Here is a 27,161-nt window from a genome sequence, read left to right as displayed (position 1 = left end):
ACATGGCTATGTAACTCAAACAGTCAAAATCTAAATTTACCATGCACAGGTGGGAGCATATTTACAAGGAATTTGCTCCACGGGGAAAGGTCTTTTAATTTAATATTGGAAAAATAACATCAGAGACACTGAAATGCCTTATAAAGAAGCATACACCATTATGTCCTTGTCATAAAATTTAAAAGCATTCATTTTCCCCAAAAACGATTTTCAAGTCATAATTTAAAAACACTCCACATGGGGAAATGACTTAAAATGTCCTTAAGACACATGAAAGCGTTTTTTGATTGCCTTTGCAGCATGTTTCGGTCACCTTTAACATGCCTATGTAACGCAAACATTCAAAATCTAAATTTGCCATGCACAGGTTGGAGCATATTTACAAGCAATTTGCTTCACAGGGAAACGTCTTACATTAAAATGGGAAAAATAACATCAGAGGCACTCAATTGCCTTATAAAGAAGCATACACCATTATGTCCTTGTCATAAATATTAAAACCATTCCTTTTCCTCAAAAACGATTTACAAGTCATAATTTGAAAACACTCCACAGCTCCTATGCACATAAAAACCCTGTCAGTACTAATACTTCACATTTTCTCCAATTACAATTTCTCAAAGAAACAAAATCTATTTGTAAAACACTTGAGACAAAGCAACATTTGAAAAACACAACTTTCTTCATAATTTTCTCCTTAAAGCACACTATTTTCTATCTAAATTAAAGAAATCTTTTCTCACCTTAGCAAATACTTTGAGTTTCAAAACAGTCTCAGAAACACACCAATTTGTCTTCAGCAGAGCAAAAGGTATGCACTCCAGAGTCTGCAGCTATCAAAAGCACAGAAATGCTGTAATTCTTCACACATATCTCTCATGTCACCCAATCAAAACTCTTCCCTCACTTTTTTTCAAATCAAAACCCTTCCCCCCTCTGCCCTCTCTGCTTTTTTTGCATAGCAACCACCTCTTGCAAGACCTCTGGTGTTTGCAAGTTCACACAACAATGTTGCAATTGAACTCTGAACTCTCAGTGCACCTGCATATCCAGTGCATTCTTTCATTTAATGATTTTTTCTTCGCCACTCAAAATACATCTTTCAACGAACTCATCCATGCACCCTAACTTTCTGTTTTCAGCAAGCAAAATCCACCAATCACTCTTACTGCTTCATTAACACAGAAACTCCACAGTTTTTTTCATTTTACACTCTCATTTTTTCAACTGCCATTTCATTGCCACACTTCATCTGACTGCAGGAAAACCTTCTCTCGCCATGTTTTCTGTCTGGATTGTTGGACATAGTTACATCTATTGGGCTCAGAGGTACGCTGAAAACAGGAATTTACCTAACCTCAATTTACAAGATGTGGAAATTAAGTGGTTTGGCCACAGAGGATTAAAATGTCACCAATTGATACCATTGGTGAAAACCTTTATGCATTTGCCAAAACCTGACCTGTTAATTGTGCACTGTGGAGGTAATGATTTGGGCACTTTGACTGGGGTAGGTCTGGAAATGCTTTTAAAGGACACCTTTGAGCAATTGATGGCACTTTTTCCTCAGACTGCCTTGGTATATTCAAATATATGCCAAAGACAGAAATGGAGGTGGTCGAACCAATTTTGTCCACAAATTGAGAAGTCGAGGAAGCATGTAAACAAATCTGTTTCAGCTTACATGAGAGACCATGGAATGGGCTCCTTGTACAACAATAACTTGCGTTACTACATGCAAGATATCTACAGAGGAGATTGAGTTCACTTCTCAGATGAGGGCAACAGAATTTTCATTCTGAATTTAAGACTGTGCATTGGTACCTACTTATAAGTACCTAAATGTACCATAAACCCAAAAGCTCTTCTCAGAGCTACCCTACATCTGATCACTCACAATTATTATTTTACTCTAACTTTTTTCACTAATTTTCAAGATAGTACGCTCCCCAGAACGCTTCCCGGTTCGCGAACCGGGCGCACTCCACGCAAAAAACCTAAAAAAATGATATTTTTTTTTTGCCCTGCGAGGCCCTTTTAAAGCCTCCACATCAAACCTAGGGGGTCAGGGAGGATCTACTATGCCCCCTTATGGTCATTTGCCCCTTCGCTTTGGCCTCCTCTTCTCTCTCGATCATACCGAGAGACAAGATGGCGGCCGCTACGGACTGTTTGGAATGTTTACAGACGCCGAAGAACCAATCAGCTTCGCAAAGCTCCGTAACGCGAAAAGTACGCGAAGCGGAGCGCTGTTACAGATATATATCTTTTTTTTTAACGTTAATTTCTCAAAATCCACTGGAGCACATATATTGAGACCTAGCAAAGGCACATCGGGCTACCAGTACCTACAATTTTCCCAAGTTTCGTGCAAATCCATTCAGCCGTTCGATTATTATTATTTTTATTTTTTTTTGCCCCGCGGGGCCCTTTTAAAACCTCCACATCAAACCTAGGGGGTCAGGGAGGATCTACTATGCCCCCTTATGGTCATTTGCCCCTTCGCTTTGGCCTCCTCTTGTCTCTCGATCCTACCGAGAGACAAGATGGCGGCCGCTCCGGACTGTTTAGAATGTTGACAGACGCCGGAGAACCAATCAGCTTCGCTTCACAAAGCTCCGTAACGCGAAAAGTACGCGAACTGGAGCGCTGCCCGGTCCGCTGTTACAGATATATATCGTTTTTTGAACGTTAATTTCTCAAAATCCACTGGAGCACATATATTGAGACCTACAAAAGGCACATCGGGCTACCAGTCCCTACAATTTTGCCAAGTTTCGTGCAAATCCATTCAGCCGTTCGGGCTAAAAGTGAGGCCAACCGCCCTATGGAAAACTCAATGTTAAAAACACGTTTTGGGACCCCCCTTTTTTCTCGGCCCCCCCTTGACGAACCCCCCCCCCCCAAATTTTCAGGGGCTGCTCAGAAACAAAATGTTCCATTTTCCTGAAAATTTCAGCCAATTCCGTCCACAAACGCCAAAGTTATTAGACATAGAATTTTCAAAAATCCCATAGGGAAAAAAATCCTAACTATATATACCTACTGGCGACCGCCAGTAGGTAATATATATATATATATATATATATATATATATATATATATATATATATATATATATTACCTACTGGAAGTCGCCAGTAGGTATATATAGTTAGGATTTTTTTGAATAGGGATTTCTGAAAATTCTATGTTGAATAACTTTGGCGTTAATGGACGGAATTGGCTGAAATTTTCAGGAAAATGGCACATTTTGTTTCTGAGCGTCCCCTGAAAGTTTGGGGGGGTTTCGTCAAGCGGGGGCCGAGAAAAAAGGGGGGTCCCAAAACGTGTTTTTAACATTGAGTTTTCCATAGGGCGGTTGGACTCACTTTTAGCTCGAACGGCTGCATGGATTTCCACAAAACTTGGCAAAATTGTAGGGACTGGTAGCCCGATGTGCCTTTGCTATGCTCCAGTGGTTTTTACGAAAATTAACTTTGAAAAATATATATTGGGCTACATTGGGCTATATATATGTTGGAGCCCAAATGTAGCCCAATGTAGCCCAATGTAGCCCAATGTAGCCCAATGTAGCCCAAAGATGGCCACCAGAGACAAAAAAAAACAAATGTAGCCCAAATATCTGCCAGATGTAGCCCAACTATAGCCCAATGACAGAATGTCCCAGAGTGTTCTAAAGAACACCTAGAACGCTAACAGTCTTACTTATGACAAAAGTATGGCACACCAGAAGTCATCTTGATTGGAATAAAGTGGTAACACTTAATACATTTAATTTGAAAAGGAACAAAATGAGGGGTTTCATTTTGCCATAGAAATGTTATATATATATATATATATATATATATATATATATATATATATATATAGATATATAGATATATATTACCTACTGGCGGTCGCCAGTAGGTATATATAGTTAGGATTTTTTTGAATAGGGATTTCTGAAAATTCTATGTTGAATAACTTTGGCGTTGATGGACGGAATTGGCTGAAATTTTCAGGAAAATGGCTCATTTCGTTTCTGAGCGTCCCCAGAAAGTTTGGGGGGGTTTCATCAAGCGGGGGCCGAGAAAAAAAGGGGGTCCCAAAACGTGTTTTTAACATTGAGTTTTCCATAGGGCGGTTGGACTCACTTTTAGCTCGAACGGCTGAATGGATTTCCATGAAACTTGGCAAAATTGTAGAGACTGTTTGCCCGATGTGCCTTTGCTAGGTCTCAAGATATGTGCTCCAGTGGATTTTGAGAAATTAACGTTCAAAAAAATATATATATCTGTGACAGCGTCCCGGTTGTTGTGTTGTGTGGGTGATGTAAGTACCAACATGTAGGTACCAATGAAGAGTCTAAAATTCAATGTACACCGTCTCCTCTGTAGATATTTTGTATGTTCTAATATGGGTTATTTAAATGTAAATGTGTGGAAAAGCACTTCATGCTTTAAAGCAATTGTATTTTTGAACTGATTGTTCTTTCCTCTTAGTCCTCCTCTTTGTTTTTTTTTCCCCACACTCTTCTTCAGCATGATAGTTGATAAATTCGTTCCCTCCAAAAATTTATATACATAAAAAACTGATATTAAATACATATAAAATATATTTTTCCTTTAAAAGAAGAATACATTTTACAGCTTTTGATATTTGCTATTAAAAAACCATTGAAATTCACTGAAAAAACCATAGGTTATAGACCATATATAGTTAGGAATTAGCATTTACAAAACCTTGAAAGTTCACTGAAAAAACCATAGGTTATAGACCATATATAATTAGGAATTAGCATTTAGAAAACCTTATTTTACTCACACAAAACCATTGAAATTCGCTTATATAGTTAGTTGCACTAACTATATATCGCGCACCCGCAATCCACTGCTGATCATGTCACATATTACATCATTCATGACATGGTCAGTGACATCACTGATGACATCACTGATGACATCTCAAATGACATCACTGATGACATCACTGATGACAACATCCAGTGACTGTATGTTTCTGTAAAGTTAAAATATGTCTTACATATTGAAGAATGAGTGGATGTATAAGTGTCTGGATGAAGGATTTAGTAGGTGCATGACTGACTGTATGAGTGAGTGATTAAATGTGTCTCACTGAGTGCATGGGTTAGTGACTAAACTGTCTTAATTTGTGCATCATTATGTCTGTTGTTCTGTAAACTGCTGCATGTGTTGATCAGTAGCTATATGAGTAACTATATGGGTTATTGATTGGTTGCCCAAGTATTTGTATGGGAGACTGAGTGTGTGTGTGGGTGGCTGGGAGGTGTATGACTCTGTGCATAGATGTGTGAGCAGTTGATTCACTAGATGTATGGGTTCAAAAGTGCATGTGGAAACAGCTGTATGGGCGGTTGACTGTGTGCATGAGTGTATTGGTGAGTGAATGGATATCTCAGTGCTACATGTCAAAGTAAGTACATATGTAAAACACAGTACATGTGAGAGTTGACATATATAAATAACTGTGCATAAGAGCCAGTGAATGTGTGAGTGGCTGTATGGATCATTGTGAACTTGTATCAGGGATTGTATAAGAGAGTAAATATGTGTTAGTATATGTTTGAATAAGTAAGGTGTGTATAACTGTATAGTTGAGGAAATGGAGGTGTGATTGATTCTTTGCATGACTGACTAGGGGTGTGAGTAACTCCATGGATGAGTGACAGTCTGTGAGTGTCTGTTTACACTGAGTGTATCTAAGGTTATATTAGAGTCTGAAGAGGTTCATCGTATTATCACATGAATGATGTCATCAGTGATGTGATCGGTAATGTCAAATGAGATGTCATCAGTGATGTAATCAGTGATGTCATTTGAGATGTCATCAGTGATGTCATCAGTGATGTCATTTGAGATGTCATCAGTGATGTCATTTGAGATGTCATCAGTGATGTCATTTGAGATGTCATTAGTGATGTCATCAGTGATGTCACTGACCATGTCATGAATGATGTAATATGTGACATGATCAGCAGTGGATTGCGGGTGCGCGATATATAGTTAGTGCAACTAACTATATATGCGAATTTCAATGGTTTTGTGTGAGTAAAATAAGGTTTTGTAAATGCTAATTCCTAACTATATATGGTCTATACCCTATGGTTTTTTCAGTGAACTTTCAAGGTTTTGTAAATGCTAATTCCTAACTATATATGGTCTATAACCTATGGTTTTTTTCAGTGAATATATATATATTTATATGTAAATATATGTATCTGTGTGTGTACAGGTAGAGAGGTAGGGCGAGGTAGAGAGTAGAGAGTAGAGAGTGAGTAGTAGCGAGTAGAGAGTGAGCAGTAGAGAGTAGTAGAGAGTGAGTAGTAGAGCGTAGTAGAAAGAGTAGTAGGTAGTGAGTAGTAGAGAGTGAGTAGTAGAGTGAGTACTGCATAGTAGTAGAGAGTGAGTAGTAGATAGTGAGTAGTAGAGACTGAGTAGTAGAGAGTAGTAGAGACTGAGTAGTAGAGAGAGAGTAGTAGAAAGTAGTAGAGAGCGAGTAGCAGAGAGCGAGTATCAGAGAGTGTGTAGAGTAGAGAGTAGTAGAGAGTTGGGACTAGGAGAGTGTACAGAGTTGTAGAGAGTAGTAGAGAGTGAGTAGTAGATTGTGCGTACTAGAGAGTAGTAGAGAGTGAGTAGTACAGAGAGAGTAGTAGAGAGTGAGTAGCAGAGAGTGAGTAGAGAGTGAGTAGAGAGTGAGTAGAGTAGAGAGTAGTAGAGAGGTAGTAGTAGAGAGTGAGTAGTAGAGAGAGAGTAGTTGAGAGTGAGTAGTAGAGTAGTAGAGTATAGAGTAGTAGAGAGTAGAGAGTGAGTAGTATAGAGTAGTAGAGAGTGAGTAGAGAGTAGTAGAGAGTGAGTAGTGGATTGTAGTAGAGAGTGAGTAGTGGATTGTAGAGAGAGTAGTAGAGAGTGAGTAGTAGAGAGTAGTAGAGAGTGAGTAGAGAGTGAGTAGTAGAGAGTGAGTAGTAGAGAGAGAGGGAGTAAAAGAGAGTGAGTAGTAGAGAGTAGTATAGAGTGAGTAGTAGAGTAGTAGAGTGAGTAGTAGAGAGTAGTAGAGAGAGAGTAGTAGAGACGAGAGTAGTAGAGAGTGAGTAGTAGAGACTAGTAGAGAGAGAGTAGTAGAGAGTGAGTAGTAGAGTGAGTAGAGAGTAGGTAGAGAGTACTAGAGAGTGAGTAGTAGAGAGTAGTAGCAAGAGAGTAGAAGAGAGTGAGTAGTAGAGATTAGTAGAGAGTGAGTACAGAGTAGTAGTGAGTAGTGGAGAGTGAGTAGTAGAGAGTTGTAGAGAGTGAGTAGTAGAGAGTAGTAGAGAGTGAGTTGGAGAGAGTGAGTAGTTGGGAGTAGAGAGTAGTAGAGAGTGAGTAGTGAAGAGTGAGTAGTAAAGAGTGAGTACTAGAGAGGAAGCAGTAGAGAGAGAGAGTAGAGAGTGAGTAATAGAGAGTAGTAGAGAGTGAGTAGTAGAGAGTAGTAGAGAGTGAGTAGTGGAGAGTGAGTAGTAGAGAGTAGTAGAGAGTAGAAGACAGTGAGTAGAAGAGAGTGAGTAGTAGAGAGTAAGTAATAGAGAGAGAGTAGAGAGTGAGTAGAGAGTGAGTAGTAGAGAGTAGTAGAGAGTGAGTAGTATAGAGTACTAGAGAGTGAGTAGCCAAGAGTAGTAGAGAGTGAGTAGAGTAGAGAGTAGTAGAGAGTAGTAGAGAGTGAGTAGTGAAGAATAGTAGAGCGAGATTAGTAGAGAGTGAGTAAGAAAGAGTAGTAGAGAGTGAGTAGAGAGTAGAGAGTAGTAGAGAGTGAGTAGTGGAGAGTAATAGAGAGTGAGAAGAGTAGAGAGTAGTAGCGAGTGAGTAGTAGAGAGTGAGTAGTAGAGAGTAAGTAGTAGAAAGAAATAGAGAGTGAGTAGAAAGTGAGTAGTAGAGAGTAGAAAGTAGTAGAGAGTGAGTAGCAGAGAGTAGTAGAGAGTGAGTAGAGAGTAGTAGAGAGTAGTAGTAGAGAGTGAGTAGTAGCGATTAGTAGAGAGTAAGTAGTAGAGAGTAGTAGAGAGTGAGCAGTAGGAAGAGAGTAGTAGAGAGTAGTAGAGAGCGAGTAGCAGAGAGCGAGTAGCAGAGAGTGAGTAGAGTAGAGTAGTAGAGAGTAGTAGAGAGTGAGTAGTAGAGAGTGGGTAGTAAAGAGTAGTAGAGAGTGAGTAGTGGATTGTAGTAGAGAGTGAGTAGTGGATTGTAGAGAGAGTAGTAGAGAGTGAGTAGTAGAGAGTAGTAGAGAGTAGTAGAGAGTGAGTAGTAGAGAGAGTAGTAGAGAGTGAGCAGTAGAGAGTAGTATAGAGTGAGTAGTAGAGTAGCAGAGAGTAGTAGAGCAAGAGTAGTAGAGACTGAGTAGTAGAGTAGAGAGTAGTAGAGAGTGAGTAGTAGAGACTAGTACTGAGAGAGAGTAGTATAGAGTGAGTAGTAGAGCGAGTAGAGAGTACTAGAGAGTGAGTAGTAGAGAGTAGTAGCAAGAGAGTAGAAGAGAGTGAGTAGTAGAGATTAGTAGAGAGTGAGTACAGAGTAGTAGTGAGTAGTGGAGAGTGAGTTGTAGAGAGTGAGTAGTAGAGAGTGAGTAGAAGAGAGTGAGTAGTTGGGAGTAGAGAGTAGTAGAGAGTGAGTAGTGGAGAGTGAGTAGTAAAGAGTGAGTACTAGAGAGGAAGTAGTAGAGAGAGAGTAGAGAGTGGGTAGTAGAGAGTAGTAGAGAGTGAGTAGTAGAGAGTAGTAGAGAGTGAGTAGTGGAGAGTGAGTAGTATAGAGTAGAAGAGAGTGAGTAGTAGAGAGTAAGTAGTAGAGAGAGAGTAGAGAGTGAGTAGAGAGTGAGTAGTAGAGAGTAGTGGAGAGTGAGTAGTGGATTGTAGAGAGAGTAGTAGAGAGTGAGTAGTATAGAGGACTAGAGAGTGAGTAGCCAAGAGTAGTAGAGAGTGAGTAGAGTAGAGAGTAGTAGAGATTAGTAGAGAGTGAGTAGTGAAGAATAGTAGAGAGAGATTAGTAGAGAGTGAGTAATATAGAGTAGTAGAGAGTGAGTAGAGAGTAGAGAGTAGTAGAGAGTGAGTAGTGGAGAGTAATAGAGAGTGAGAAGAGTAGAGAGTAGTAGAGAGTGAGTAGTAGAGAGTGAGTAGTAGAGAGTGAGTAGTAGAAAGAAGTAGAGAGTGAGTAGAAAGTGAGTAGTAGAGAGTAGAAAGTAGTAGAGAGTGAGTAGCAGAGAGTAGTAGAGAGTGAGTAGCAGAGAGTAGTAGAGAGTGAGTAGAGAGTAGTAGAGAGTAAGTAGTAGAGAGTAGTAGAGAGTGAGTAGTAGGAAGAGAGTAGTAGAGAGTAGTAGAGAGCGAGTAGCAGAGAGTGAGTAGTAGAGAGTGAGTAGAGTAGAGTGATAGAGAGTAGTAGAGAGTAGAGAGTAGTAGAGAGAGTAGTAGAGAGTGAGTAGTAGAGAGTAGTATAGAGTGAGTAGTAGAGAGAGTAGAAGAGAGTGAGTAGTAGAGATTAGTAGAAAGTGAGTAGTAGAGAGTTATAGAGAGTGAGTAGTAGAGAGTAGTAGAGAGTGAGTAGTAGAGAGTGAGTAGTTGGGAGTAGAGAGTAGTAGCGAGTAGTGGAGAGTGAGTAGTAGAGAGTGAGTACTAGAGAGTAAGTGGTAGAGAGAGAGTAGAGAGTGTGTAGCAGAGAGTAGTAGAGTGTCGCGATTATGGGTACTTATAGAGCAGACAACCCTCACCTTTCACGGTTTCGTATATCACGTATGAGTCGTGAACTACATGTCCCACAAAGCTTAGGGGCATATCACTGGAAAACAGGAAAAAGCAAACGCCTATTTAACCACATTGGTGCTAAGGCAATTCCCGCTGGGTGCTGAAATTCAAATTTTCCATTGTTCATGACAAGGTCAGCTCGTCATTAGCACAGCTCCAGTGCACTGCATGACGAGCTGACCTTGTCATGAGCATGTAAGGGGTTAAGCCCCGCCTCCTCGATTAACGGTGCTTGACAAACTGCCTGTTGAGCCTACCTATGGACCTGTTTTGATGTTTCGGGCGTTCCGCGATCTCCTCGCGGTGGACGACGCCACTACTGAACCTCACGGAGCTTTGAGACTGCGCGATATTGCAGCGCGGCCGGATTACCTTTGACCTCCACAGCACCGAGTGAGTGCTAGCGTCTCCGTTCAGGATTCGATTGAGAGAACGTTGTTTATTTTGCTTTCACTTCCTTTTGGGCATTAGACGGAAGGCGTTCCGTATTTCCGTATGCTGCACCGACCTGAAATCCGAGTCCCACTTTGACGCGAGACTGTTCTAGTGAGGAGCCCTTCGTGAGAGTCGGAGACGGCGCGTCACGGTGCTCTCCTCTCACTCTTCAGCCTCCAATTATCCGGCATCAACCACCAGTGCATCCCTTGAACCAAACAGGTATTCAGACGTTTCTAGAGAGTGGGAGACTGCGCATATAGGCGCTCTCCTCTCTAGACGTCCACCCTTTGCCTCTAACTCTTACCAATGGGAAATGACTTTCCGAACAAGGTGCAAGTCCTGATTGGTTGGTGAGCGTGTATACAAGTACATCCCCGTAGAATCCTCTAGAAGGTATATCCAGGCTGTACTACCTGTAAGTTTCTAAGTGGTATCGCTAAATACTTCTCTTCCTATACTGTGTATGAATGTGGAGATACTCATTCTGTTCTTACTCTCTTGTATGTACAGGGATCCTAGAGGGTGTACAAAAGACGGGTACCATCTCCTGTGACGGAACAGGACACCTTTTATTATTTTATCCCATTCCCTTTTTCCCTTGGGATACTTCTCTGCCCATAGTGCGTTACGAGTATTGTGGGAAGAGGAGTGTTTAGGGGACATTGTGAACTACTCTACACGGCATCGTTCCTGCTGGCTGTACCTAAGGTTAGTGGTGTATTATCCTTGGCGCTACTGACAAACCCTGACAGATTGTCAAGCCCAAGTTAATCGCCAGCCCGAGCGATGAATACTAACGCAGTATTAACCTCGCTCTTAGAAAGCTTCAATGCCTTACAGCATGAGGTGCAATCCTCCAGGCTAGAGAATCAAGAAATTAAAAAAGAGATGGGTTCCCTTAGAAGAGAGGTGGCGGGTATCTCTAGACAAGGAGGTAGGTCCTATATACGTGACGCAACCCTGCCCTCTCCTTCCCAGACCGCACAACCCACAACCCACAACCCCTATACCACAAGATGGAGGTTTCTTTACATCCAGTTCTGTCTTCCCTCATCTGCTGGTCCAGTCCCGACGGTGCACGTCTTACAAAATACCGGAATACCCTTGGCCCCTCCAGAGCGGTTTTACGGGGATACGAAGAAATTTGAAACTTTTTTGAACCAGTGTCGCTTACATTTCCTATGTGTTCCAGGAGGAAGCATCAAAAACCGCATTTATGATGTCATACCTGGGTGGAAACGCGGCAAGCTGGACTATTCCTCTAATGGAACGCAATGATCCTGTTTTACACAACATTGCAGGATTTTGCTTAGAAATGCGGAAACTGTTCGATCGCAGGTCGCACATGTTAACCTTAGACTGTGAACTACTAACCCTTCGTCAGGCCTCTCAGGATCTCCTGTCATACATCACTACCTTCAACCAGCTAGTAGTGGAATCCGATTGGCCTCAAGCAAAACGGACCTCCCTTTTTTAGGTCTCGCGCCTGCGATGCATATGGCGAAGCCATATGCCATCGCGCAGGCGCGATACTATTGTTGCCTGGTCTGCTTCCCAGGGGACAGGAGACTGTCATGCGCACGCTCAGAAAAGCGATCGGAGCCGGCCGCACTGGCGCGTTCCCAATCTCCTGTCTCTCTGGGAAGCACACAAGCAAGCCCAGCAAGCCCCGCCAAGGCATCACGAGCACGTCCTTTGCGCCGAAGCAGAGCATGTACTTCTCTTGTGGAGACAGTGGGTGCACCCTAATAGGTCCCCAACAAGCACTGGGTGCCGCACCCCCTCGCCAGGCTCCAAGCATGCTGCTGGGATGGCGGTCCTCGCAAGACGCCAGCGCGCCGGGTTTATTTGCAGTGCAGCTTGACAGCTCCCGAGGTAAAACCATCGCAAGGTGTGCTGCTCTGTTCCAAAAATACACTCCTCCTGCGACGCCTCCCCCGCTCTCCCGAGGGCTGACACCAGAGACTCCACTGTTTCAGGTTCGCTGGAGCTGGATTGGTTTCCCACATTCCTGTAAAGTTTCCTTGACGTACTCGTCGAGGGCCGTTTCTTGTAGAACCTTTTCCTGCTTTCCCTATGCCTTTCTGTCACCCCTTTCAATCGTGAACTTGAGGAATTTCCATTTGCTGCCTTTCTAAAGTACACAGAGAAGCTGGATACAAATTGGATAGTTTAACATCATTTTTTTGCGAACGTGTGAAGGAAATGAGGAGAATCCATCTGCTATTCGGCATCTGTCTTTGAGCGCACCCCGGCTTCACCCAGTGAAAAATACGGAATTTGTCCCCATGTCATTTGCGGAAACTGGGACAGTTTAGGCAGCACCCGCACGTTTTCTGTTTGGAGTTGCAGGCTTATGTTGGGAGCGTGCACTCTTTTTTTTTGTTTTGTTTTGTTTACGCTCCCATCTGGACACGAACAAAAGGATGGCTGATGGCCATTAGTCTTTGTATTAAGTGTCGTCCTGGTTCTGAGATATTGGTAGCCTAACACTGGGGGCACTAGAATTATGCAGCACTGTAGTCTAAATTCTATCGCAAGAAACCGCAAATTAGGAGGGTAATAAATTGAACATTTTTATTGCAGAATTACTTAGCTATTTTTACACGTAAACTATTATATGGGCAAAGGTCTCCCTTCTATGTCTGTTTACCACCTAAATACATAAATTATCAACTGAAAGGTGAGCTGCCTCTGGCAAAAGGAGTGCTACTGGGCGGCAAGACGTGTGGTAGCGTTTTTAGTAACTTTTGATCCATTTGAGCCAGAAACTAATTTTTGTTTTGTCAAAATCTGCAAATTATGCAGAAGATGCTGGATTAGGTGGCAAGTGTGTCGAATCCACAATAATGCAGACACTTTTGCAGCCACAGAATTCCTCTGGCCCTGTGAATGCAATGCAATGGAAAGAAATAAAAGCACACAGCCTATCACTTCACAAGTACTTTAAAATAAACTAGTATTGGGAGGCATGTTTTTCAGTTTGTTTATCCTCTATGAGGTATGGATGTACTGTAAGAATGTCTGATGTCTTTATGAGTAGTTATACAAATATTGATTAACATAGAACTTCATTGTAATTCTTTTTTGTTCTACTAATCCCAACGTAGGGTGTCAAAGCTCTATCACACGTACATAGTTAACAAAATACCCTAAATCATACACGTGTTTAAATCAGTGTGAGTCACATAATCGTTACTTGATGGCATTATGCATTAACAGTTTGGGGTCCAGAGAAACAAAGTCTAGATCTACAACCTATATACTAGCCTAAGGAAACATTTTGTAGCAACTTTAGAATAACTAATAGTGGGGAAAGTAAGGTTCTAAACGAACAACTTGCACTTGGCATGCAGCTCCTTGAATCACTTTCGTAGATCACTGTGCTATTTTAGTATGATTGCAGCTTTTGAACTGCTAGTAGCAAAATAATCTAAGTCAAGAGCAGCAGCCCGGTTACCTATCTACATAAAATACAAATCAGTAATCTTCATGTTACACGATGTGCTTTGCTACATGATGGATCAAAACTGTTTAGACAAAACACAGATCTCTCCAGCAAGTAAATTAACCACCAGTTATTTTACCTTTATTATTATCTCCAGAACATTGCTGAAGACCTAGATCTGTGCAGCAGGTGCCTTACTTAACCCCATACAATATTTTACAATGTAGCTTCTTTGTGGCCAAATAAGTACGTCAGAATAGCTATACTGTCTCGTTTGTTCTTGTTGGCAATTCTTCATAGCAGAGCTTTAAAAAAATTAATGTTTTAACTGCCACATCTAAATAACACGGTCTCAAAGCAAAAATGCTTTGGTATCAAAAAACATCCATTTCCTTAGTAGTTCCTGGCACTGGCAATAACTACTTTGTGTTCAGATAGATGCGCTCCCTGTGAAGAAACTTTGTTAGGTTAGAGCACAAGTGAAATTGTACCCATTGTAGACATAGCTTAATGGAAATAGTAAAAGATTCAAAAACACAGCAGTGTATATATAGAACCACGAGCCAAATCAGTCTGCTGGCTATGAATGAATTCTCAAAATCAAAGTTGTAAGATATCCAGATTGTTAGTGCGGCGAAACCCTACCAATGGCCTTCCTTGAATTAGGACTGTTAATTTGCAGTTCTGGCAAAGTTTAAACCAAGGGCCTAGATATGCCCCCTTGTACTCATACCTTAGCACATTTCCAAATGGCAACACTAGACCTCATCCAAGCAGATAGCATGGGGACCTTTCTCGAGCCACTCTGTATTTGAAATCCGTTAAGTGCTTCAGCCCCATCACATTCTGCATGTAATTCTTGAAGTTAGCTGTCAAATAACTCAGAACAGACGTAAGGTTATCCGGACGTATTGATTGCTTGAACTTGGGTCGCCTCCCTGGCTTAGCTTGCTAAATATGCTAAGTTCAGAAATCTGCATAAGCTAGAATCTGTGTGCAGGCTTTCATTCTCCTCTTGACGTACATACTCTTCCAGTAGTTGCAACTAGTTCAAGTGCTGCTTGTCTGCTGCATTTCATGTTTCATCATCAGAAAAAAGTGTCTGCTCATGGCACTGGTTCTTGGAAACGGATGCCACTTGAGGGAGTGTGCATTTGTCATCAGTGCAAGGTAATGCCGAGTGGGCATGTTGGCACGTTGGACACTAAATCGATGATGCGTGGACAGTGCAGAGCATGCATAGCTTGTACACGAGATTGCTCCCTTTCATCTTACTTGCAGATACTGAATAGTGTGTTGGCAAGATTGCACCTGTTGAGTTAGTCATGTGAAAATTCAAATTTTTTCAGAAAATGGTCTACAGACATTTTCTGATTGTGACTCGCATATTCTGTTTATACATGTGGCCTCGAGTAGGAAACTTAGCTCACAATAAGAATCTGAGGTGAATATTTTTTATGCGGACATTCTCTTTTCACAATTTCACATTTCTTGCTTATTCCTTACTCTTGCAAACACTAGTAGGGCGATCCGCGGGAGCTGAACAGCAGCCATCAGCAACCTCTGGTAATGTCCAATTTTGAATGTTCTATTGATGTTTGTTTCTTCACCAATGGCAGACTCCGGTTTTAATGTGTTGTATAGTACAAATGAGGAAAGTGATACTAGTATACAATGCTTCCCTGGGATTTGTTTAGAAGAAACGCTGCATTGCTAAGGGAGTCCGGACCGTCCAAGGAACTCCTGAATAGAACAAGCTTGCAAATGTAGTTAATTTAGAACAAAGTATATGTATATTTATTTTCTTCAATAAACCGAAGAAACAAGTAGGCCCTCAATATATTGTGATGGCGCAGTGCATGTGAACTGTGATATCCGTATGAGTGCACAGTGGAACAGTGGAAAAATGAAACTGATGAAATGTTGGCTGCTAGTACATTTCTTTTTGAAACACCAACCACATTGTTCAGGTTCGTAGGTTACAGGATGAATCTCCAGCCAACAGATTAATTAGGTCAAAGTTTTGACCGCAGTCAATTACTAGGCCATCCTCATCAGGACAACAAGCTGGTAGAATGGTACAATGAAACAAGACCTGTATTACTCTTTTGTACACGCAATTTTACTTCAGTCATTCTTTTAAACGTGTTGGGATCTTATCTCTGTGCTTTTTTGAGTCAGATAACACTGTTGTACCAATCCAGAAGTTTCTTGAATTTTTTAGTATTTCTTTGTTAGGTTTGTAACCAGCAACATAAACTCAGCAGCATTAGCGCTCTGTCAACCTGTCCCCCATAAGATCACTAATTCAGTTCCTACAGTACGTAATCAATAAATAGTATCCCTCAACACCGTAGATAACCAGTCCATTGATACGCTCTCAGTTCCATCAAACCTACAGCATGCTAGGCGTTTAAAGTCTGCTCACAGAAGTATCTGGAATTCGGGAAAAAAATATATGTAAATAGAAGAAAGTGGAGCACAAATAGTTTAGATTGATGTACCATCTTATCACATTGTGGATCGAATAGTCTTCTCCGACCCATGAACATCTTGTGAGGAAAGGTCAGCTGAATACCAACACAGATTCGTGCAGAAATGTGCCACTTCTTGTGAGAAAAAACAACTGTTATCAGTTGCTCTTTTCAGGAGACGTAATATACGTGCTTAGGTCAAAAATATTGACCGTTAATCATTTATAGTGATCCACTGTTACTTCGTAGAGGGCAGTCTCATATCTGGGCCAAGAAAAGCATTTGCTGAAAGATTATTGATATGCAAATAATATTTGCAAAAAATAGTTTGATACTTCTTACAGGGGTAAGAGCTCTGTATTGAATACTAGGTTTAGGACAAATCCCTGTACAGATTAGATTGCACTCCTCTATTGGTGGTGAAACAAATACTTGCCAATCCTGTTTAAAATGTACAATGCAATAGGTCTCGCATTTACGCGACTTTAAGCTATTGGCATTGTAAATTACTATGCCTTTTATTTATGATTTAAAAACAAAAATAAAAGGCTTTATCATTTGCAATGTCAACAGCTTAAACTCGTTTTCATTTATTTTATCTTTAATCCTACCTTTTTCTACGCAACTTTTTAATAATTGAAATAAGCAAACTTCCTTTGATATCTTAACATTTTGACGATGTTTACAAATATGCACCAGATCCTTGGAATATTAAACACATTTTTCAATAACGATGTGTGCATTGTGTCTTCTGTGATTTTTTTACTCTGCTCCACACTTACTCAATTCACTCAAATGTGCGGTAGTGGACAGATCACTACATTTCCTTGTGCCTCGTGTCCACTACCTGTGAAAAATAGATGCGGTTAGAAGCACTCCTACGCCACTGTTAAGCGCCATATCAATTAACTGTCGGACAGGACTTGTTTATTTGGGTGTTTCTTTTTTGTTTAAAAGTTACATGGGAATTACTTTACCTAACAAGCACTTCACGTTTAAATGGTAGTCTCCGAAGACCGAAGTAGGGGTAGAGTGTATTTATTAGGCGCAAGAGGTAAGTTTTTTCTGCTCTGGTTTGTGTCTCTGTGTAGCAGAGTTATGTGTACAGCGTTGACAAGCTCAGTGGTAGGTTACATGAAAAGCGCATTCATCTGCAGAGCTGCCAGTGTTTTGTTCCCAGGTGTTCATTCCCGCTGTGGCCTTAACTTAGAGACTGTGACCAGGTAATAATATATGACAGGGTGGCTTCAGTAACATAGTGTGCCATCACCTAGCCTAATGTGAGGTTATAGCATGAAATAAATACCACAATACCACTACACGCAACATCATTCAACTGCACAAAATTATACTATATTCAATACTACATAAATACAGCCCACATAAACCACTGTCACATAGCAACAATCCACATAGATACTACAGACTATGCCACACAATTCCAATCAGCATAATTCTACTCAACGCTACAGTTTCACCCCACACAATTCAACTCCACACCTTTCCATTTCACACCACATAATTGGACACCAAACCACATCATTCAACTCAACAACACAATAACACAACACACCACATATATCCAATCCATAGCACAAAATTCCACATCATGCCACAAAATTCAACACATCAAATAATTAAACTCCACAACATACCACACCACAACACAAAATACCATTACACATAATCACACTTCATAAACTCCCAATCCCTTTCCATATAATTCCACTATGCTCAATACCACATCATTAATATCCACACAATCCCACTGCACACTATGCCACTGAATTCCACTACACAAATCCACTCCACACCACACAATTCCACAATTAACAATACCAATTCAACCCACATAATTCCCCTTCACACCACATGGATTCATCCACTCCAAACAAAAACATATGGCTAAAAGACATTGTCATTTACAAGGCCAATAGCTCTAACTTTCACAAATGCGAGACCGTTGCATTGCAAATGCTTGTTATCAAGGGCTGCGGGGCGAACTAAAGGACGTCCTCTCTCATGTGGTGCAACTCCCTCCGACATGCAAAGAGATGATCGATCTAACGGTACAACTGGATCACCGTTTACTCGAAAGGAAGGGTGACCGATCAAAAAATGATGTTCGTCTTTTGCTTTCCAGACCAAAACCCCATCCGGAAGAACCTTCTAAACAGAGCGGTAGACCTGAACCCATGCAGATAGGGGGCATCAGGGGTCCCCTTACCACCGAAGAGCGGGACAAACGGAGGAAATTGATGCTCTGTATGTATTGTGGTAAGGGAGGCCATTTCATCAAAGAATGTCGAGCCCGAGCTCAGTTACCTAACCAGAACCCGATTCGGAAGGGACAAGCAGTAATCAGGGCTAAGGAGGGGTCGGAAAATGAACAGGCATGAACCAGGGGGAGGTCACTAGTTCAACAGGCGCCTGGACGATGATCTCTTCGGTGATTGCACGTACTCCCCTGAGTACGGCTACTCATCTAACGGTTAACGTTCATTTATATCTAGAAGAAAACCATCACATTGCTGTGGCAGCCTTATTGGACTCAGGAGCAACCAGCAATTTTATCGACCAAGCCTACCCTAGAACCATAGGAGTGGAATGGCAGAAGAAGAAAGCCCCCACTCAAGTCCACGCAGTGGATGGAAAAGCCCTCACATCAGGGCCTGTCTGGTATCACACAGTCCCTCTCCTCATGAGACTGGGGGAACACTATTATGAGACCTTCAAATTCGATGTCATAGATGCTCCTCAGTTCCGCCTAATATTAGGCATACCTTGGCTTACTGTACACAATCCTACCATTGGATGGGCAGTGCGCTCCATGAAGATGGAGTCCTTGTACTGTAAAGAACAATGTACACACAAGAAGAGCTTAACGGAGGTCTATCACGAAGACTCCAAGGCCGTCTTGTTGGCCTCAGCTTGCTCTACTCCGGCATACTGTTGTACGACGTCCTTACCAGGGGAATACCCAAGAATATCGAGCGGTTTTCGATAAAAAATTGGCCACACAATTACCCCCACATAGGGTATACAATTGCAGGATCGAGTTGACCCCCGGTGCGGAAATACCTTGTAGCAGGGTTTACGCCCTAACCGAACCGGAAACACAATACCTCCGCAATTATCTGGACGAAAACCTTGCCTCCGGTTTTATTAGACATTCTTCCTCTCCTGCTTCCTCGCCCCTCTTTTTCATCACGAAGAAGGATTGCGATGAACTTCGCACGTGTATTGACTATCGGGCCATCAACCGTATCATGATAAAAAACCGTTACCCATTACCATGGATACCGGTTTTACTGGATCAATTGAAAGGGAGCAAGTACTTCATGAAGCTCGACCTGCGAGGTGCCTACCATTTAGTGAGGGTAAAACAAGGAGATGAGTGGAAGACCGCCTTCAGAACCAAATTCGGACTCTATGAATATAGAGTAATGCCATTTGGGCTTTGTAGTGCCCCCGCGGCGTTTCAGTACTTTATGGATGAAGTACTGAGAGGGCTGCTAGACACGTTCTGCATCGTCTACATCGATGATATTCTGATTTACTCCACCTCTCTCCCTGAACATGTACGGCACGTCAAAACCGTCCTAGACCGTCTCCGAAACCATTCATTATACGCCAAATTGGAGAAATGCTTGTTCCACGTCCGAGAAATAGCCTTCCTGGGTTACATCATCAATGAAAACGGATTCCAAATGGAAACAGGCAAAGTAGAGGCGGTAACCTGTTGGAAAGCCCCCCAGAACGTGAAATCCGTCCAGTGTTTCCTGGGTTTCGCCAATTACTACATGCGCTTTATTAAGGACTTTTCCAAGATCATTCAATGTATCTCAAGCCTCCTAAGGAAAAATACCCCCTTTGTATGGGGAACAGAAGCTGAGAAGGCATCCACGACGCTCAAGGAACGATTCACACAAGCCCCGATCTTACGTCATCCAGACACACAATTGCCTTTCATCCTGGAAACAGACGCTTCCCAATATGCACTCGGAGGAGTGCTATCACAGAGACATCCTTCCACAGGGCAACTGCACCCCGTAGCCTATTTCTCGAAAAAGCTCTCACCTAGCGAAATTAATTATTCAATATCCGACAAGGAGCTTCTCGCGAAAAGAGGGCATGCGAGGAATGGAGACACTACCTTCTTGGGGCTTGCCACGTCGTGGAAATCTATACTGATCACAGGAACTTGTTGTTTCTGAGGAAATCAAAGGCCTTGACACCTCGGCAATTGAGATGGACTTTATTCTTTGCCGACTACGACTTTGTCATCAAATACAGACCTGGGCCCCAAAACGGTAAGGCTGATGCCCTGTCGCGCAACGAAGACATCCACGACTCGGGCCAGGGGGAACAGACTGAAGTACCATCCATTCTACCTGAGACCTGTTTTCCTGGACCCCTGTTGTCATTGATAGAGTCTCATGATTTCCTGGATGACCTCAAAGTGGCTGTATCCGATATAGACTGTGATGCCTGGATCCAAGAAAATCCTGCATATCGCACCAAAGATGAAGAGCTGTTATATCACTCTCAATCGCTATATGTCCCACACTCCATTCTCCAGAATAAGGTGTTAGCATGGGCTCATGACTCCACCCTGGGTGGACACTTGGGACGATTTAAGACCGTAGCCAACATAGAACACTCATTCTGGTGGCCTACTCTACGAAAAGATGTGGAAAAGTATCTACTGAACTGTGCAGTATGTGCACAAGGAAAAGCAAGTCATGCAAGACCAGCGGGACTTCTACAGCCTCTCCCCATTCCTCCCAAACCATGGCATACAGTCTCTATGGACTTTATAGTAGAAATGCCACCCTGTGAGGGGTTTACAACTATCCTGGTTGTCGTGGATCACTTATCAAAGATAGGCCATTTCATACCACTCAAGAGGTTACCCACGTCTTCTGAACTTGCGTTCGTCTTTCTTCAGAACATCGTTCGACTACATGGGATTCCTAGTGTCTTGATCACCGCTAGAGGGTCGCAATTCACATCCCGCTTCTGGAGAGCATTGTGCAAATCAATGTCAATTAAAGCTAAACTATCAAGCAGCTACCACCCCCAAACGGATGGGAAAACTGAACGCTTAAACCAAACCCTTGAGCAGTGCCTCCGTTGCTTCTCACTACAGAATTCCACCGAGTGGTATCCATTATTATGGACGGCAGAGTTCACATACAACAACGCAGAACATTCAACATTAGGGTGTTCCCCTTTCTTTTGTGTCAACGGACACCACCCTAACATGCTCCCGTTTGAATGGCCCATCCAGTCTCGTCTGCCAAGCATCAGTGAACATCATGCTCACCTTAAGGCAGTGTTAGTGGAAGCAAAACGGCATCTGCTCTCTACCCAAAAATCCCCAAAACAGCACGCAGATAAGAAGAGGTCCCCTGAACCCACCTACCAAGTGGGAGATAAGGTCTGATTGAGCACAAAGAACTTGCCACTGAAGGGTGCGAACAAACTCAGACCTCGATATGTGGGCCCCTATGGCATCGAAGAGGTGATCAATCCGGTATCAATGAGACTGTCCTTACCAGTCTCATGGCACATCCATCCAGTCTTCCACGTCTCACTCCTCCAGCCATGCCCGTCCAGTATGAGACTGCCAATTCGTCCTCCCCCCATTGAAGTGGAAGGGTGGGATGAGTATGAAGTTCAGTCCCTCCTTGATTCCAGGTTGGTGCGAGGGAGGGTTCAATATCTAGTGGACTGGAAGGGGTTCGGAGTCGAGGACCGGACCTGGGAACCTGTGGGGAACCTTCATTGTCCCGAACTGATAGTACAATACCATATGGCCAATCCGGGGAAGCCAGGTCGACCACCGAGTCGGCGGTCCTCGAGAGGGGGTTCTGTCGCGATTATGGGTACTTATAGAGCAGACAACCCTCACCTTTCACGGTTTCGTATGTCACGTATGAGTCGGGAACTACATGTCCCACAAAGCTTAGGGGCATATCCCTGGAAAACAGGAAAAAGCAAACGCCTATTTAAGCCCCGCCTCCTAGAGTAACGGTGCTTGACAAACTGCCTGCTGAGCCTACCTACGGACCTGTTTTGATGTTTTGGGCGTTCCGCGATCTCCTCGCGGTGGACGACGCCACTACTGAACCACACGGAGCTTTGAGACTGAGCGATATTGCAGCGCGGCCGGATTACCTTTGACCTCCACAGCACCGAGTGAGTGCTAGCGTTTCCGTTCAGGATTCGAACGAGAGAACCTTGTTTATTTTGCTTTCACTTCCTTTTGGGCATTAGACGGAAGGCGTTCCGTATTTCCGTATGCTGCACCGACCTGAAATCCGAGTCCCGCTTTGACGCGAGACTGTTCTAGTGAGGAGCCCTTCGTGAGAGTCGGAGACGGCGCGTCAGGGCGCTCTCCTCTCACTCTTCAGCCTCCCGTTATCCGGCATCAACCACCAGTGCATCCCTTGAACCAAACAGGTATTCAGACGTTTCTAGAGAGTCGGAGACTGCGCATAAAGGCGCTCTCCTCTCTAGACGTCCACCCTTTGCCTCTAACTCTTACCAATGGGGAATGACTTTCCAAACAAGGTGCAAGTCCTGATTGGTTGGTGAGCGTGTATACAAGTACATCTCCGTAGAGTCCTCTAGGAGGTATATCCTGGTTGTACTACCTGTAAGTTTCTAAGTGGTAACGCTAAATACTTCTCTTCCTATACTGTGTATGAATGTGGAGATACTCATTCGGTTCTTACTCTCTTGTATGTACAGGGATCCTAAAGGGTGTACAAAATACGGGTACCATCTCCTGTGATGGAACAGGACACCTTTTATTATTTTATCCCATTCCCTTTTTCCCTTGGGATACTTCTCTGCCCATAGTGCGTTACGAGTATTGTGGGAAGAGGAGTATTTAGGGGACATTGGGAACTACTCTACACGGCATCGTTCCTGCTGGCTGTACCTAAGGTTAGTGGTGTATTATCCTTGGCACTACTGACGAACCCTGACATAGAGAGTGAGTAGTAGATTGTAGAGAGATTAGTAGAGAGTGAGTAGTAGAGAGAAGTAGAGAGTGAGTAGAAGAGAGTAGTAGAGAGTGGGTAGTAGAGAGTGAGTAGTGAAGAGTGAGTAGTAGAGAGTAGTAGAGAGTGAGTAGTAGAGAGTAAGTAGTAGAAAGAGAGTATAGTGTGAGTAGAGAGTGAGTAGTAGCAAGTGGTAGAGAGTGAGTAGTGGCTTGTATAGAGAGTATTAGAGAGTGAGTAGTAGAGACTAGTAGAGAGTTAGTAGTAGAGAGTAGTAGAGAGTGAGTAGTTGGGAGTGGAGAGTAGTAGAGAGTGAATAGTAGAGCGTAGTAGAGAGTGAGTAGTAGAGAGTAAGTAGTAGAGAGAGAGTAGAGAGTGAGTAGTAGAGAGTGAGTAGTGGATTGTAGTAGAGAGTGAGTAGTGGATTGTAGAGAGAGTAGTAGAGAGTGAGTAGTAGAGAGTAGTAGAGAGTGAGTAGAAGAGAGTAGTAGAGAGTGAGTAGTAGAGAGTGAGTAGTGGAGAGTGAGTAGTAGAGAGTAGTAGAGAGTGAGTAGTAGAGAGTAAGTAGTAGAAAGAGAGTATAGTGTGAGTAGAGAGTGAGTAGTAGAGAGTGGTAGAGAGTGAGTAGTGGCTTGTATAGAGAGTAGTAGAGAGTGAGTAGTAGAGACTAGCAGAGAGTTAGTAGTAGAGAGTAGTAAAGAGAGTAGTTGGGAGTGGAGAGTAGTAGAGAGTGAATAGTAAAGCGTAGTAGAGAGTGAGTAGTAGAGAGTAAGTAGTAGAGAGAGAGTAGAGAGTGAGTAGTAGAGAGTGAGTAGTAGATTGTAGTAGAGAGTGAGAAGTGGATTGTAGAGAGAGAGTAGTAGAGAGTGAGTAGTAGTGAGTGGTAGAGAGTAGTAGAGAGTGAGTATAGAGTGAGTAGTAGAGTGAGTAGTAGAGAGAGAGAATAGTAGAGAGTGAGTAGTAGAGAGTAGTATAGAGTGAGTAGTAGAGTAGTAGAGAGTGAGTAGTAGAGAGTAGTAGAGAGAGAGTAGTAGAGACTGGGGAGTAGAGAGTAGTAGAGAGTGAGTAGTAGAGACTAGTAGAGAGAGTAGTATAGAGTGAGTAGTAGAGTGAGTAGAGAGTAGGTAGAGAGTAGTAGAAAGTGAGTAGTAGAGCGTAGTAGCGAGAGAGTAGAAGAGAGTGAGTAGTAGAGATTAGTAGAGAGTGAGTACAGAGTGGTAGTGAGTAGTAGGGAATTGTAGAGAGTGAGTAGTAGAGAGTGAGTACAGAAGAGAGTGAGTAGTTGGGAGTATAGAGTAGTAGAAAGTGAGTAGTGGAGATTGAGTAGTAGAGAGTGAGTACTAGAGAGTAAGTAGTAGAGAGAGAGTAGAGCGTGAGTAGAGAGTGAGTAGTAGAGAGTAGTAGAGAGTAAGTAGTAGATTGTAGAGAGAGTAGTAGAGAGTAGTAGAGAGTGAGTAGTGGAGAGTGAGTAGTAGAGAGTAGTAGAGAGTGAGTAGTAGAGAGTAAGTAGTAGAGAGAGAGTAGAGAATGAGTAGAGAGTGAGTAGCAGAGAGTAGTAGGAAGTGAGTAGTGGATTGTAGAGAGAGTAGTAGAGAGTGAGTACTATAGAGTAGTAGAGAGTTAGTAGCCGTAGAGAGTATTAGAGAGTAGTAGAGAGTGAGTAGAGAGTAGAGAGTAGTACAGAGTGAGTAGTAGAGAGTAATAGAGAGTGAGTAGAATAGAGAGTAGTAGAGAGTGAGTAGTAGAGAGTGAGTAGTAGAGAGAAGTAGAGAGTGAGTAGAAAGTGAGTAGTAGAACGTGAGTAGTAGAGAGTAGAGAGTAGTAGAGAGTAAGTAGCAGGGAGTAGTAGAGAGTAGTAGAGAGTGTTAGTGGAGAGTGAGTAGTAGCGAGTAGTAGAGAGTAGTAGAGAGTGAGTAGTAGGAAGAGAAAAGCAGAGAGTAGTAGAGAGTGAATAGCAGAGACCGAGTAGCAGAGAGTGAGTAGAGTAGAGTAGTAGAGAGTAGTAGAGTAGTAGAGAGTAGTAGAGAGAGAGAGTAGTAGAGAATGAGTAGTAGAGAGTAGTATGGATTGAGTAGTAGAGTAGTAGAGAGTGAGTAGTAGAGAGAGAGTAGTAGAGAGTGAGTAATAGAGTAGGGAGTAGTAGAGAGTGAGTAGTAGAGCGAGAGTAGTATAGAGTGAGTAGTAGAGTGAGTAGAGAGTGAGTAGAGAGTAGTAGAGAGTGAGTAGTCGAAAGTAGTAGAGAGAGAGTAGAAGAGAGTGAGTAGTAGGGATTAGTAGAGAGTGAGTACATAGTAGTAGAGAGAAGTAGAGAGTGAGTAGAAGAGAGTAGTAGAGAGTGAGTAGTGGAGAGTGAGTAGTAGAGAGTAGTACAGAGTGAGTAGTAGAGAGTAAGTAGTAGAAAGAGAGTAGAGTGTGAGTAGAGAGTGAGTAGTACAGAGTGGTAGAGAGTGAGTAGTGGCTTGTATAGAGAGTAGTAGAGATAGTGAGTACAGACTAGTAGAGAGTAGTAGAGAGTGAGTAGTAGAGAGTTGTAGAGAGTGAGTAGTAGAGAGTAGTAGAGAGTTAGTAGTTAAGAGTAGTAGTTGGGAGTAGAGAGTAGTAGAGAGTGAATAGTAGCGCATAGTAGAGAGTGAGTAGTAGAGAGTAATTAGTAGAGAGAGAATAGAGAGTGAGTAGTAGAGAGTAGTGGAGAGTGAGTAGTGGATTGTAGAGAGAGTAGTAGAGAGTGAGTAGTAGAGAGTAGTATAGAGTGAGTAGTAGAGTAGTAGAGAGTGAGTAGTAGAGATTAGTAGAGAGTGAGTAGTAGAGTAGTAGTAGAGTAGAGAGTAGTAGAGAATGAGTAGTAGAGAGAGAGTAGTAGAGAGTGAATAGTAGAGTGAGTAGAGAGTGAGTAGAGAGTAGTAGAGAGTGAGTAGTAGAGAGTAGTAGAGAGAGTAGAAGAGAGTGAGTAGTAGAGATTAGTAGATAGTGAGTACAGACTAGTAGAGAGTAGTAGAGAGTGAGTAGTAGAGAGTTGTAGAGAGTGAGTAGTAGAGAGTAGTAAAGAGTGAGTAGAAGAGAGTGAGTAGTTGGGAGTAGAGAGTAGTAGAGAGTGAGTAGTGGAGAGTGAGTAGTAGAGAGTGAGTACTAGAGAGTAAGTAGTAGAGAGAGAGCAGAGAGTGAGTAGTAGAGAGTAGTGGAGAGTGAGTAGTAGATTGTAGAGAGAGTAGTAGAGTGAATAGTAGAGAGTGAGTAGTAGAGAGTGAGTAGTAGACAGTAGTAGAGAGTGAGTAGTAGAGAGTAAGTAGTATAGAGAGAGTAGAGTGTGAGTAGAGAGTGAGTAGAAGAGAGTAGTAGAGAGTGAGTAGTGGGTTGTAGAGAGAGTAGCAGCGAGTGAGTAGTAGAGAGTAGTAGAGAGTGAGTAGCAGAGAGTAGTAGAGAGTGAGTAGTAGAGTGAGTAGTAGCGAGTAGTAGAGAGTGAGTAGTAGAGAGTAGCAGAGAGTGAGTAGTAGAGAGAGTAGTAGAGAGTAGAAGAGAACGAGTAGCAGAGAGCGAGTATCAGAGAGTGAGCAGAGTAGAGAAGTAGAGAGTAGTAGAGTAGTAGAGAGTAGAAATTAGTAGAGAGTAGAAAGTAGTAGAGAGTAGTAGTGATTGAGTAGTAGATTGTGAGTACTAGAGAGTAGTAGAGAGTGAGTAGTACAAAAAGAGTAGTAGAGAGTGCGTAGCAGAGAGAGAGTAGAGAGTGAATAGAGTAGAGAGTAGTGAAGAGGTAGTAGTAGAGAGTGAGTAGTAGAGAGAGAGTAGTAGAGAGTGAGTAGTACAGAGAGAGTAGTAGAAAGTGAGTAGCAGAGAATGAGTAGAGAGTGAGTAGGGTAGAGAGTAGTAGAGAGGTAGTAGTAGAGAGTGAGTAGTAGAGAGAGAGCAGTAGAGAGTGAGTAGTAGAGTAGAGAGTAGTAGAGAGTAGAGAGTAGTAGAGAGTGAGTAGTAGAGAGTGAGTAGCAGAGAGTAATAGAGAGTGAGTAGAGCGTAGAGAG

This window comes from Lissotriton helveticus, chromosome 9 (assembly GCF_964261635.1).
Source record: "Lissotriton helveticus chromosome 9, aLisHel1.1, whole genome shotgun sequence".
In the NCBI taxonomy this organism is placed as follows: domain Eukaryota; kingdom Metazoa; phylum Chordata; class Amphibia; order Caudata; family Salamandridae; genus Lissotriton; species Lissotriton helveticus.
The sequence above is the reverse complement of the archived record's forward strand: the minus strand, read 5'-3'. Positions refer to the sequence as shown.